This window comes from Chelonia mydas, chromosome 6, assembly GCF_015237465.2.
Source record: "Chelonia mydas isolate rCheMyd1 chromosome 6, rCheMyd1.pri.v2, whole genome shotgun sequence".
NCBI classification, from domain to species: Eukaryota; Metazoa; Chordata; order Testudines; family Cheloniidae; genus Chelonia; species Chelonia mydas.
Genome location: NC_051246.2, coordinates 104839330 through 104850845, shown reverse-complemented (window position 1 = coordinate 104850845; position 11516 = coordinate 104839330).

Genomic DNA, 11516 nt, shown 5'->3' with positions numbered 1-11516 from the left:
CCATCCTAACAGGCTCTATATTTGGTTACCTCTAATACTGAGGCCCGACTAAGAAATGCAAGTGTACCATGTGACACTCAGATGTAATGCAGACAAAGACACTTAAAGACCTTGCAGAGGAAGACTTCTTTAGCCATGTCATATTGAAGTGACAATTGTCTTGGCTTAATGGCATTACACCCCTGCCAGTTGCTTGCATGCATGGGGCAAACATCTTCAGTGGGGGTTGAGGGTATTCAATGTTTTGCGGTATCTCATGGTAGAATTGTAACTTCATTCAGATAGGAATTGCCAGACCAGATCAGCCCGATGGCCCATCTTGTCCTTCAAACAGTCTGACAGCATCCAGTGTCAGCTACAGAGGAAGGTGCAAGAAATCCCATGGCAGGCAGATGAGGGATAATCTGCCCCCATGAAAGTATCATCCTGATCTCCAATAGTTAGAGATTGCTGGTTTCAGGGCTGAAACCAGAAGTTTTATCTGCCTTCCAGTGGAGTTAGCATTAACCATTATAATTTTGGATCTGGTCATTCATATAACCTTCCAATCCCTCTGAATCTTACTGAATTCTTGGCTTCAACATCCTATGACAATTCATTCCACATTCCAATCACATTTCTTTTTATGTCTGGACCGACCATTCAGCCTGCAGTACTGATGATATAGTCACTCTTTAGTAGGTCTAACGACTGGTGAGGATAGAGAGTGCTTGGAGAGATTTACCACATTAAGTTCTTACCCTTCAGAAAAGTTACGTAAGATGACAACTTAGTAGGGCTGTCAATTAATTGCAGTTTATTAAAAACTAGTTTTTTGAGTTGTGATTAACTGCACTGTTAAAAATAGAATACCAATTAAAATTATATTTGAAAATGTAGAATAGGATTTAAATTACAATACAAAGTATGCAGTGCTCACTTGATATTACAAATTTGAAAAATACTAATTTTTACAGTGCAATTCACCTCATACAAGTACTGTAGTGCAATCTCTATTGAGAGAGTGCAATTTACAAATTTAGATTTTTGTTGTTACATAATGGCACTCAAAAAAACAATGTAAAACTTTAGAGCGTACAAGTCCACTCAGTCCTACTTCTTGTTCAGCCAATCGCTAAGGCAAACAAGTTTGTTTACATTTATGCCCACTTATTTACAGTGTCACATGAAAGTGACAACAGGTGTTCGCATGGCACTTTTGTAGCCAGCATTGCAAGGCATTTACGTGCCAGATGGGGCAAACAAATGTTTAGCATTTCATGCTTTGGCCACCATTCCAGAGGACATGCTTCTGCTTGTTACTATTTTAATGTGTACTACAGTATCATAGAGGCCCAAAACCAAGATCAGGCTCCCATTTTACATATATTCTCTCCCTCCCCACCCCCCGATATCCCCCATTTTTACGAGCTAAGGAACTGAAGCAATGAGAGATTAAAAGTGACTTGTTCAAGGTCACACAGAAAGCCTATTGCAAAGGCCAGAACTGAACCCAGCTCTCAGTCTCAGCACAGTGCCTTAACCATCCTTCCTCTCCAAGGTCATAATGCCCCCTCAAGCACACACACCCAGCCCCCATTCAGTTTGTTGCTACACTGCCTGTGGCAGCTCACACAGTACTTCAAGCATGGTTAGATTTATGTATCTAGAATAGGAGACAGTGATCTTGTTGCAGAGAAGCTTAGTGTTTCCTATAAAAGTCCCTACTAGATTAGTAAAAGACTTATTTGTTACATTTAGCTCAGTATCGCATTGCTGTAGAAACCTTTGGGAGCTCAGTTCTTTGAGTAAATCCCTACAGTATGGATTGGTTATGTTCCAGCATTCCCATGATGCAGATTTCAGGTGACAAGCAGCTACTTCCTCTATCATTATAGGGATTAGAAAAAAAAAAATAAATACCTTCACCCCAATATGAGTGGGGCTGACTGAGGTAGATTCCTAGTTGTTGGATTACCAGGTCAATACTGCTGTTTTATCCACCTGTCTAACTCAGGTATTCCTAATGCACAGCATTCTAGAGCTAGGGCTAAGGCACTTGCTACAGCAGAACAAACATTTACAGATAAAAAGTGTCTTGAAGTAAGTGCTTCAAGTGAAGGGTGACCAAATCAAAATCCAAAAGCCACCTATCATAGTGCAAACATCCTCCTCAGGGTGAAGTATCATGAGAAGTCATAGTTCAAACAGCTCAGACTTTCTAGTTTTAGATTATGGGACATTTGTTTTAATCCCTATGAGCCATTCATCAGACCTCTTGACGTATATCAATAAAACCTTCCAGTGTAGATGGACTAAGCCTTACATGCATATTCAGAATCTGTGACATGGATACAATCAAAAATACTATAGCCAGAGCCAATTAATCCAGGCCCAGATAAGTGGCATCACTCTGCTTAACTGGAGAGACAGAGGGAATAAGTGACAAACCTGAAGAACATCAGGAACAGTGTAACACCTTCCCCAGTCTCAAAACATGTTGCAACATTCCTGCATTTAGCCTCATACCTCTGTGAAGTGGATATTATTCCCATTTAGATGGCTGTACAGGCCAGTTACGGCCCCAATTCAATCCCTGTTCAGGACAGCACTGAAACAGGTGCATAGGTCCCATTGACTTCAATGGGACCTAAGTGCATTCTTAAAGTAGTGCTTTGATCCTAACCTGAGCAGGGATGGACCTGAGCATGTGCTTTCCTGAATTCAGGAATAAGTATCAGCTAACCTCACAAGAGCTTGTGGAGGAGTCAGGACTAGAGCAGATGGTTTGGATCCTCATCCTGTGCCGTAGCTACTAGACAGTGTTTCCTCCCATTTAGCAGTGGTGTTTGCAGACCACACTGGTCAGCCATGTATAGCAAACTCTCAGGCTTACAGCTGAACTGTTTGTTGCCATTAATATTCTGTTGTCCCTTTGTTTCTTTCATGCCATTTCATAGTTAGTAAATGAGTCTGTTCTCCTAGTATTTTTTTTTAAATGCTTTTCACTATGGTTATTTTAAAGTCAGTTTGGCATAAGTTTAAACATACCCATCAACCAGCTTCTTTTAGCCTCCAATAATCAGGATGATACCTTACCTGACATTTCCACCAGGATAGTCCAAATTAGTCTTCCACTGTTCTATGGATAAACTCAGTTATGATGTTTCTTATCCTGAATTACCTAGCAAAGAGGAGAGAAATGTCTGACATAGGAAGAACACGTTACCTGCACTTTTATCTCAGCATTGGCAAGTCAAACAACTCAGGGCATTGCACCACTGCCACCATGTCAAGGTTCCTTCCCGACTCTGAACTCTAGGATACAGATATGGGGACCTGCATGAAAGACCCCCTAAGCTTATTTTTAGCAGCTTAGGTTAAAACTTCCCCAAGGTACAAACTGTTTCACCTTTTGTCCCTGGACCTTATGCTGCCACCACCAAAATGTCTAACAAAAACAGGGGAAGTGCCCACTTGGCAACATCTCCCCCCCAAAATAACCCCCCCACACACACACTACACCCCCTTTCCTGGGGAAGGCTTGATAAAAATCCTCACCAATTTGCATAGGTGAGCACAGACCCAAACCCTTGGATCTTAAGGGCAATGAAAAAGCAATCAGGTTCTTAAAAGAGGATTTTAATTAAAGAAAAAGAAAAAACCCTCTAAATCAGGAAGGGAAATACCTTACAGAGTAGTCAGATTCAAAACAGAGAATTCCCTCTAGGCAAAACCTTAAGTTACAAAAAAAAGACACAAAAACAGGAATATACATCCCATTCAGCACAACTTATCAGCCATTTAAACAAAACAGAATCTAACACATATCTAACTAGGTTGCTTACTAACTCTTTACAGGAGTTCTGACCTGCTCTGGTCCCGGCAAAATCACCACACAGACAGAGAGGACCCTTTGTTTCCCCCTCGGCCTTGGAAGTATCTTGTCTCCTCATTGGTCATTTTGGTCAGGTGCCAGTGAGGTTATCTTAGCTTCTTAATCCTTTACAGGTGAAAGGGTTTTTCCTCTGGCCAGGAGGGATTTAAAAGGTGGTTAGCCATCCCTTTATATTCATGACAGCACAAAGTCTGATCAATCTGCCATGAGTAGGAAAGATGGGCATGGAACAAATCCTGGTTCTGAACATCCCACAAGCTACAGTTCACAGTATTAATCCAAACAACTTGTCTAATGGCATCAAAGTCTTCTTGGATCTCCACTTCACTGTGCCATCCATACCTGGATGAAATCCCACAGTTACTTCAATCCTTCTCTAAGGGATCTACTGATGCCTATACATCAAGGTGGAAAGTAGACCCTTTAGCGAAGATATTTCTACAGTTTATACAGAACTATATTCAGCAAGGGAGAATGGAGGGGGGAAAACCAACAAAGTGTTAAAACAAGCTTTCTACAAAGAACTTGAGACATATAAAAACAAGTTTTGCTGTACTTTGCGGGGGGTGGGGAGTCTTCTTTTAACTTGTACCCTTTCACACGATGGTGCAGCCTCAAAATTTGAGATTTGCCAGCCTCTACCAATAATCCATTAAAGGAGAAACAATCCTATTAACCAGCAATTTAAAAAAACCAAATGTGAAGTTTGAGTAATCCCATACTGGAGTCTGGGGAATAAGTTAAAAACCAGTGGCAATAGGTCAGATAGTTGACCTGCCCAGAAAGTCATCTCATCAGGAAGATCATGATCTTCAGCTGCATTTCACTTAACAGAAAAATAGGCCAGAGCTACAAAGTTCAGATGCAATTCAAGGTTTAGAGTCCCCTACAAACCTTAGGGAAGGGTGTTCTGATCCAGGGGTTTGGTTTAGTATATTAGATATAGTTATCCAAGTTCAGATCCTGATCTGGATTCTCAGCCCTCCCCAATCTGTGGGATGTTTGGATGCTGACCTAACAGGTCTTGACTGCTACACCAGAGGAGAAATATTAAATAGCATGACAGACTGTTCTGTCCTATGCATGCAGAAGAGTTAATTGCCCACTTTATCTTGAATAATCTCTTGCAACATGCATTAACTCCCTATGCTTACAATCTGTCCACCTTATATTTAGCTGTGATACAGAGTACCTTGCCAGACCTGAAGAAGAGCTCCAGGTAGCTCAAAAGCTTGTACCTCCCACCCACAGAAGTTGTTCTAATAAAAAGATATTACCTCACCCACCTTGTCTCTGAGTAATCTCAGGTGATGCAAGTGCACCTGGGTAGATTTAGCAACATCCTATTCCTTTAGGAAAAAAAGGAAAGCACAAACTTTGTTGTACTAGTTGGTCCTCTCTCTAGGATACAAGACAGTGTTATTCTATCTAATGCTTGCCCCACTAACAGTATCCTAAAATGTTCTGCAGTTAGTCAAAACAGTAACAGATTAAAAACAGGTTTGTGACTATTGTGCTGGGGGGAGGAGGGGAAGGAGAGAGGGAGGAAGCAAAGTTATATGTAAGAAGATATAGGCTGCTGGCCCATCTCCCCAGCCAACAGAGGCTTAAACACCACACTTAGAGTCTGTTCAGGCCCTTTCTTCAGGGCACCATTTAGTGATGACATCAACAATAATTAGCAAACCCTAAAACAGCTTGATATAAATCCAAGAACTACCTTTTAACCTGACTCTACAGTTTCTTTACAGAGCCTCCCTATTCCTGATAGTACTTCCCTACTCCTCCAATGGACTGGAATATCCACTTACCCAAGTATCAACCTGCTTCCTTCAGCTCAGGTGCCCACTATTAAACTTACCTCTTTCTGCCTTTATATGAATCAGATGTTCATCAGGCAGTCACCTGATCCCTTCCCAGCTGGGGCTGATAATCACTACCAGGTCCAAACACCTATTCTTAAAGAGGCTCTGCTTCAAAAAAAAACAGGGCTGTCTGGCTCCAGGCCCTGTGGCCTTTAAAAGGGTAGACCACACTGTTACAGAGACCTGGAAGAATTGCTTCTGCTTTTTACCATAGAAGTAGCAGGAGTGCCAAGTCTTGTCTTCTCCCTAGAGAAATCTCCAGCAAAAACAGGGATTTCACAGAGCTTTCCTGAAGGGGAAAGAGTGTTGAATCTTTACCAAAGAGAGCTTTTCTCCCACGTGTCTCTCAGAAGTTTGAGTTCACTGTATCTTGACAAAAGAACAAAACAAAGAGCCTGGTTCTCAGCTGTACTGAAGCCCCTTTAAGTTATTCCATTGGCAAAAAGGAGCTATAAATGACCCCTGATGAATGTCCCCTCCATAAGGAGGTTTTCAGCAGGTGGAGAGCTGCTGGAATAACACTTTTCAGAGTAACAGCCGTGTTAGTCTGTATTCGTAAAAAGAAAAGGAGTACTTGTGGCACCTTAGAGACTAACCAGTTTATTTGAGCATGAGCTTTCGTGAGCTACACTGTCAGCCTCTTCTTCCTGCTCCCAACATAAGAATGAAGGGTTGAGGGTCAGGAAGGAAGTGGGGGCAAAACACACTGCACTCCAGCTACCCTCCCTTGGCAGATGACCCCCAAGAGGCCATTGCAGCCAGAAGATAAGTAAGAGCAGCCTTAAGGCAGGCCCATCTGACTTCTCCATGAATCCCGGTGGCATAAAGTAGCAGAGAAACAGTACCTTATAATTTTTTAGAAAGCATTTATCTTTACTTATCTTTTTACTGCAACTGAGTAGAGGGGAACTATTTGATGGTGGTGTTATATTTCTAAGGTAGCGGAGTCAACCAATCAATCAAAATGGTAGAATAAAGTAGTAATAATAAGATCATCCCAATCGGCAGGCACATACAAATAGCTGAAGCAGTGGGAGAGGGAAGGGTAGGGAATGGTTCAACTATAGGTTCTAGGTCCTGTTGTTTTTAATTAAGTCTGAAAAGGCAAGGCAATTGCAGCTTTCTCCATTTATTTCATAACTGCAGAAACATTGCTTGGAAAATGCATGCACAAGTAATATGACAAATGTGCTAAGAAATCCACTTAATTTCACTTGACAGTCACAGTTTCAAAACAAGTAAACACATCAGCAAATGGCAGACGGCCAAATTCTGGGATCTCTTCAACAGGTGTAAATCTGGAATAACTCTGCTTTACGCAGATATTAACTGAGAACATAACTGATTGATGCTCGGGACCAGCATCTTCAGCTGGTGTAATTCACTTGACTCCTTCTGAGGCCTAGTCTGCACATAGGAGTTTTGCCAATGAAAGTTATAGCAGTTCAATTAAATTGATGAAGCTATGGGTTGAGTGTGTTCACACTGCTCCTTGTGCACCGGTGGGCATGCTCGTGTCTACACAGGGCCATACTGCATTGATGTAGCTGGTATAGTGTGTGTAGGTATCTTAGGGTATGTCTACACTACGAAATTAGGTCGAATTTATAGAAGTCGGTTTTGAAGAAAGCGTTTTTATACAGTCGATTGTGTGTGTCCCCACACAAATGCTCTAAGTGCATGTAGTCGGCAGAGTTTGTCCACAGTACCAAGGCAACCGTTGACTTCCGGAGCATTGCACTGTGGGTAGCTATCCCACAGTTCTCGCAGTCTCCGCCGCCCATTTGAATTCTGGGTAGAAATCCCAGTGCCTGATGGGGCTAAAACATTATCGCGGGTGGTTCTGGGTACATATCGTCAGGCCCCACCTTCCATCCCTCCTTCTGTGAAAGCAAGGGCTATAAATCGTTTTGTGCCTTTTTTCTTGAGTTTCCTGTGCAGATGCCATACCAGGGCAAGCATGGAGCCCGCTCAGCTAACCGTCACCGTATGTCTCCTGGGTGCTGGCAGACGCGGTACTGCATTGCTACACAGCAGCAGTTTATTGCCTTTTGGCAGCAGACAGTGCAGTATGACTGGTAGCCATTGTCGACATAATCCTGGGTGCTCTTTTAACTGACCTCAATGAGGTCAGGGGCGCCTGGGCAAACATGGGAGTGACTCAGCCAGGTCATTTCCCTTTTAAGTTTTGTCTCATGGCAATTCAGTCCTACCGGCAGTGCACTGTCTTTTAATCAGCAGCCAGCAGAAGATGATGGCCAGCAGTCATACTGCACCGTCTTCTGCCGAGCACCCAGGAGATGACAATGGCTAGCAGTCATACTGCATAGTCCGCTGCCAGCAAGATGTATAAAGATAGATGAAGTGGATCAAAACAAGAAATAGACCAGATTTGTTTTGTATTCATTTTCTCTTCCCTCCCTCCATGAAATCAACAGCCTGCTAAACCCAGTTTTGAGTTCTATCCTTGAGGTTTTGAGTTCTATCCTTGAGGGGGCCATTCTGTTTCTCGCAAAGCCACCCCCTTTGTTGATTTTAATTCCCTGTAAGCCAACCCTGTAAGCCATGTCGTCAGTCACACCTCCCTCCGTCAGGGCAACAGCAGACAATCGTTCCGCGCCTTTTTTCTGGGCAGACGCCATACCACGGCAAGCATGGAACCCGCTCAGATCACTTTGGCAATTAGGAGCACATTAAACACCACACGCATTATCCAGCAGTATATGCAGCACCAGAACCTGGCAAAGCGAAACTGGGCAAGTAGGCAACGTCAGCGCAGTGACGAGAGTGATGAGGACATGGACACAGACTTCTCTCAAAGCACGGGCCCTGGCAATGTGGGCATCATGGTGCTAATGGGGCAGGTTCATGCGGTGGAATGCCAATTCTGGGCTCGGGAATCAAGCACAGACTGGTGGGACCGCATAGTGTTGCAGGTCTGGGACGATTCCCAGTGTCTGCAAAATTTTCGCATGTGTAAGGGCACTTTCATGGAACTTTGTGACTTGCTTTCCCCTGCCCTGAAGCGATAGAATACCAAGATGAGAGCAGCCCTCACAGTTGAGAAGTGAATGGCAATAGCCCTGTGGAAGCTTGCAACGCCAGACAGCTACCGGTTAGTCGGGAATCAATTTGGAGTGGGCAAATCTACTGTGGGGGCTGCTGTGATGCAAGTAGCCAACGCAATCAAAGATCTGCTGATATCAAGGGTAGTGACCCTGGGAAATGTGCAGGTCATAGTGGATGGCTTTGCTGCAATGGGATTCTGTAACTGTGGTGGGGCCATAGACGGAACACATATCCCTATCTTGGCACCAGAGCACCAAGCCAATGAGTACAAAAACCGCAAGGGGTACTTTTCAATAGTGCTGCAAGCACTGGTGGATCACAAGGGACGTTTCACCAACATCAACGTGGGATGGCCGGGAAAGGTACATGACACTCGCATCTTCAGGAACTCTGGTCTGTTTCAAAAGCTGCAGGAAGGGACTTTCTTCCCAGACCAGAAAATAACCGTTGGGGATGTTGAAATGCCCATAGTTATCCTTGGGGACCCAGCCTACCCCTTAATGCCATGGCTCATGAAGCCATACACAGGTGGCATGGACAGTAGTCAGGAGCTGTTCAACTACAGGCTGAGCAAGTGCAGAATGGTGGTAGAATGTGCATTTGGACGTTTACAAGCGCGCTGGCGCAGTTTACTGACTCGGTTAGACCTCAGCGAAACCAATATTCCCACTGTTATTACTGCCCGCTCCACAATATCTGTGAGAGTAAGGGGGAGATGTTTATGGCGGGGTGGGAGGTTGAGGCAAATCACCTGGCTGCTGGTTACGCATAGCCAGACACCAGGGTGGTTAGAAGAGCACAGGAGGGTATGGTGCGCATCAAAGAAGCTTTGAAAACCAGTTTTGTGACTGGCCAGGCTACGGTGTGAAAGTTCTGTTTGTTTCTCCTTGATGAAACCCCCCACCCCTTGGTTCACTCTAGTTCCCTGTAAGCTAACCACCCTCCCGTCCTCCCTTCGATCACCGCTTGCAGAGGCAATAAAGTCATTGTTGCTTCACATTCATGCATTTTTTATTAATTCATCACACAAATAGGGGGATAACTACCAAGATAGCCCAGGAGGGGTGGTGGAGGAGAGAAGCACCAGGAGGGGTGGTGGAGGAGGGAAGGACAAGGCCACACAGCACTTTAAAAGTTTAAAACCTTAAAACTTATTGAATGCCAGCTTTCTGTTGCTTGGGCAATCCTCTGGGGTGGAGTGGCTGGATGGCCGGAGGCCCCTCCACCGCGTTCTTGGGCGTCTGGGTGAGGAGGCTATGGAACTTGGGGAGGAGCGTGGTCGGTTACACAGGGGCTGTAGCCGCGGTCTGTGCTCTGCCTGCCTTTCCTGCAGCTCAACCATACGCTGGAGCATATTAGTTTGATCCTCCAGCAGCCTCAGCATTGAATCCTGCCTCCTCTCATCACGCTGCCATCACCTTTCAGCTTCAGCCCTCTCTTCAGCCCACCACTTACTCTCTTCAGCCCGCCACCTCTTCTCCTGGTCATTTTGTGCTTTCCTGCACTCTGACATTGTCTGCCTCCACGCATTCATCTGTGCTCTGTCAGCGTGGGAGGACAGCATGAGGTCAGAGAACATTTCATCGCAAGTGCGTTTTTTTTGCCTTCTAATCTTCGCTAGCCTCTGGGAAGGAGAAGATCTTGTGATCCCTGAAACACATGCAGCTGGTGAAGAAAAAAAAAGGGACAGTGGTATTTAAAAAGACACATTTTATAGAACAATGGATACACTCTTTCACGGTAAACCTTGCTGTTATTACATACATAGCACATGTGCTTTCATTCCAAGGTCACATTTCCCTCCCCCCAGCGCGTGGCTAGCCCCTCCACCCTTAAGAAAAGCACCCTATTTCAACCAGGTGACCATGAATGATATCACTCTCCTGAGGATAACACAGAGAGATAAAGAACAGATGTTGTCTGAACACCAGCAAGCATACACTGCAATGCTTTGTTCTACAATGATTCCTGAGTACATGCTACTGGCCTGGAGTAGTAAAGTGTCCTACCATGGTGGCTGGAATAAGGCTGCGCTCCCCAGAAACCTTTTGCAAAGGCTTTGGGAGTACATCCAGGAAAGCCACAAATGCCAGGGCAAATTAATCATTAAACATGCTTGCTTTTAAACCATGTATAGTATTTTAAAAGGTACACTCACCAGATGTCCCTTCTCCACCTGGCGGGTTCAGGAGGCAGCCTTGGGTGGATTCAGGGGGTACTGGCTCCAGGTCCAGGGTGAGAAACAGTTCCTGGCTGTCGGGAAAGCCGGTTTCTCTGCTTGCTTGCTGTGAGCTATCTACAACCTCATCATCATCATCTTCCTCGTCCCCAAAACCTGCTTCCGTGTTGCCTCCACCTCCATTGAAGGAGTCAAACAACATGGCTGGGGTAGTGGTGGCTGAACCCCCTAAAATGGCATGCAGCTCATCATAGAAGCGGTATGTTGTGGGCTCTGACCCGGAGCGGCCGTTCGCCTCTCTGGTTTTCTGGTAGGCTTGCCTCAGCTCCTTAAGTTTCACGTGGCACTGCTTCGGGTCCCTGTTATGGCCTCTGTCCTTCATGCCCTGGGAGATTTTGACAAATGTTTTGGCATTTCGAAAACTGGAACGGAGTTCTGATAGCACGGATTCCTCTCCCCATACAGCGATCAGATCCCATACCTCCTGTTCGGTCCATGCTGGAGCTCTTTTGCGATTCTGGGACTC